Here is a 4,145-nt window from a genome sequence, read left to right as displayed (position 1 = left end):
ACACACACACACACACACACACACACATATATATATATATATATATATATATATATACCCGATGCAAAAACACTCGTCACGAGTCACGCACGCAGTAGCACTCACTCACTGCATGTAGGCGACGTGGCGCGGCGACCATTATCTCATCGCAATATTACGTCTATTAGCTTAATTACGGTCCGGTCATGCAACCCTCCCTCTCATCCGCGCAAAGAGCTGCCACGACCATCCATTTCCGTGCCAGCTGACAGCATTAACGGCTATTAAGATCAATGAAATGTATCCGGGCATACGTACATATGCGAATGTGCGAGAGAAGCCCCTCGAAATAGCCGACGGACAGCGAGCAGCTATAGTATATTTACTGTCATATGACGTGTACGTGGCCACACTGCGACACAGGTGCGTGCAGGTATGGCTGCGGGATGCAGGATGCGGTTGCTGCGAGGCGCGATCGGATCGATACGTCGCGCAAGATCGAATCTAATTTCAGAGCCATTCAGCCATGGAAATGAATAGCTAGTGAGTTTGTACGTGCTGCATGCATGCACGCGACTCGCGTCACGCGCAGCACGCGTGCGGGTACCTCAGTGTATCGTGACGTTTATTTAGCGCGATGAGAATTTCGCCATACACGCCGCTGCGGCATACAGTCAGTAGCTTCCTTTCAGCTATAGAGTCGCGTTTCCGAGGGGGTCGGGACTAGTCGTTATAGCGTGAGGATGATATTTTTAGGTGTAAGGGTACGTGTGTATGTGCGTATGTATGCGTGTATGTGCGCACGCGTTTATCATCATATATCGTATATATATATATATATATATATATATATATATATATATATATATATATATATATATATTTATTTATTTATTTATTTATTTATTCATTTATTTATTTATATATTTATATATCATATATCGTAATACTTTGCACAGATTCTTTTATTTTTTTGTTATTCTAGTGATCATGTGGAAAAAGGAGTGTGGGCGTTAAGTCTTAGTGTTTAATAGCTAATTATTATTAATTATTAATAGGGAAAATTTATTCATTTAATTGCAACCTCCATTCATAAGCGTATAATGTCGTAGTTTTGTTATATGAGAATCGACGAGGCACATTTTGACAAGAAAGCTGTTGTCTCCTACACCCAAGCTGTATTTCAGTGCATCAATACGGTCCCACACAACTTGTCAAGCAAATGGAAACTTTATTTCTAACAGATCTGCAAATAGTAAAAACACGCGCACACGCGCGCACACGCGCACGCGCACGCGCACGCGCACGCGCACGCGCACAATGAATCAAACAGATAGATATTGGGAGAGGGAGGTAAGTACGGAATGAGAGAGGGAGGAAGGCAGGGAGGTAGGATAGAGAGGGGGCGTTTCAAGTAATATTGGGGGCGTTTCAATAAAAAGCATAAACGTTTATATAGTCTGAATCCGTAGTTATATCTAGCTGGTTGACAGTGGTTGTTGCTTATTCCAGGCATTATAGTGTTAATATCGGAATACCAATAGTGTGAGAAATGCAAGAGAATGAAAACATACATGCCCTAAAACTCTCGTTCGGCAAAATGCGCGTTCGTGCTGTTTATATGTAATTGGCTGGCTGCTCGAATAACATTCACTGGGGAATTGTCCAATCTACCGACGCACCGACCGACCGACCGACCGACAGACCGACCGATCGACCGACCGACCGACTGGCTGACTGGCCGCACGCTTATTACATTGATCTTCACCAAAATTATAGACAATTCAAACATGGTTCACGCCTGCAGAAGGTGGAAGTGGGTCGTTGAAATACTATAAAATCTACTTGGTTGTACCCTCTATTGCATTAATTTAAAGGGCTGCATAAAAGTTTAATAGGTAACACATTCGTGCCTACTCTAGTTGCCTCTTACCGATATTCCGTGTTTCGGTTACTTATACAATACAGATTATTATGCGAGCGCACGTCGTCATCATCATCATAAATACAAATTTCCACATAAACTACCTCAGCGATCCAATAGCTCATAATTAACTCGCAAATGTCAAATACGCACGACTAACACGCAACGCTCCCTCCCGCACGCCACAGACGCGCGCGCGCAGACAAACAGGAAGTCGAGCGTTTACGAATTCCCAGAATGCAGCAGCTCGCGGCCACCCGTTCGCCATCGCTGTGCTGCTGCCCGCGCGAACATGCTGATCTTATAGATCCGTGTTAAGACGTGTATTGCAATAATGCGCCTCTTGATCCTGGCGCCTGGCGTTTAATGAGGTCGCCCCTCGGGCGATAGTCGCTCACTTGCAGCGTCGGCGCGCGACCGACGACGCCGACGACTGCACGCACAATAGCGGCTTGTTACATTGCTTGTACGAGGCGTGTGTGTGAGAGAGGGAGAGAGTGGGGGAGAGAGTGGAGGGAGAGAGCGCGCGAGAGAGAGAGAGAGCGAGAGATAGAGAGAGAGAGAGCGAGCGAGCGAGCGAGAGAAGATGGAGAGAGCGAGAGAGAGGGAAAGAGAGAGAGAGAGAGGAGGGGGAAAGAGAGAGAGAGAGAGAGAGAGAGAGAGAGAGAGAGAGAGTAGTTCATGTTATAAACATTTGACGTCATATGCGCCACATTTACACGAGTTGGCAGCAAGCAGTATTGCGTGATATTGTTCGATACAGCACACGCACGCTGACGCACGCAACGTGTAACGTAACACACGCACGGCACGCACGCACGTGTACGATGCCAACACACATACACACATCATATCACGCACGGGTACGTCCAACACGCACAGACACGCACGCACGCACCACACGCATGCCACGCACGTGTACTGATGCACACGCCCGCACGTGTACCGCCACACACAACGCACGTTACGCACGCAGCGCACCACAATGCACACACGGTCTGACCCTGCTACACGTACACACGCACGCACGGCACGCACGCACGCACGAACGCATGTACCTGACACACGCGCGCACACACCGGCGCGACAGCACGCACGTGTACAGTGCAACACACACGAACGCACCACAGCACGGCACGTGATTCAGCACGACGACGGAGTGTAGCGCTATCACACGCAACGCACCGCGACGTGTACTGCACGACTGCACGACACTTTGCACGCACGAGTAACGTTGCAAGCACATGCACGACTGACGTGCCCGCACGACCGACCACGCACGTATACGTGCACGATGCCACACGCGCGCACGCAGCACGCACGCCACGCACGTGTACGTGCACACACTCGACGCACGCGACGCTACGCACCGTGTACGTTGCACAACGCACGCACACAACTACATGCACGCCACGTGTACGGTGCACACGCACGCACGCACGCATTGGCACGCACGCATGCACGATCCACGTGTTACGTGCCTCACGCACGCACGCACGGCACACACGCACCGATGCACGCACGTGTACGTGCACGCACGCACGCACGTGTACGGTGCACACGCACGCACGCCCAGCACGCCCACGTGTACGTGCACACTCATAAGACAGCACTTTCTATCAGAACATGGTGGTCAATTTCATCTGAATAGTCAAGCATCACGCTTCGCTTCTGCCAAACCAACAACACCATAACAAATACACGATGACCTGATCTTATGACTTGGCACGTTGAAACATCGCTATGTAGACCTGCGCGATAGGTGTGCGTATGTTAAGCTAGTGAATTAGAACCCGCTTAAAATTCGAGCATGTTTCTCTGGCCCAGCAATTGATCCCGTTGCGCTGACCTTTCGAATTTGGCGCACGGAATCAATATGTTGCCAGCGCGATGATACTTTCGTAGGACGTTCCCGCGGTCTCGCGTGCCGCCTTGCCGCGGAACTGCCGCGCAAGAAGGATCCGCCGCACTTAGCGGGCAGTATCAAACACCTCTCGGCGACGCCTCTCTGGCTATTCGGGTGTTCTCATCTTGGATCTTTACTAGTACGGCGCGTAATAAGCCCACTTCTTTCCCTCGTTCGTGTGTTTAGTATAATGCAAATGTTCTTGCGGCACATTATCTCTCAATTTGTTACTGTCTGTGTACATTATTGTGCTAACATAAGGACCTATATGTTCTACTACACTGACATAAAGTAGATCCACGTCATCATTTACGCGCGCACTAATATCCCTCATCA

General features: G+C 49.3%; 1 protein-coding gene and 1 long non-coding RNA gene across 2 annotated transcripts in view; one reads left to right on the top strand and one right to left on the bottom strand.

Annotated features, from left to right (window-relative positions):
* The window catches only part of LOC106814614 (cyclic nucleotide-gated cation channel alpha-3-like), a 55,879-nt gene that overhangs the window by 9,122 nt on the left and 42,612 nt on the right, over window positions 1-4,145 (top strand). The window lies entirely within an intron of this gene.
* The window catches only part of LOC106814623, a 17,090-nt gene that overhangs the window by 8,042 nt on the left and 4,903 nt on the right, over window positions 1-4,145 (bottom strand). The window lies entirely within an intron of this gene.

Source organism: Priapulus caudatus, unplaced genomic scaffold (genome assembly GCF_000485595.1).
Source record: "Priapulus caudatus unplaced genomic scaffold, Priapulus_caudatus-5.0.1 Scaffold26, whole genome shotgun sequence".
Lineage (NCBI taxonomy): Eukaryota > Metazoa > Priapulida > Priapulimorpha > Priapulimorphida > Priapulidae > Priapulus > Priapulus caudatus.
This window is presented reverse-complemented; position numbering and strand designations above follow the sequence as displayed.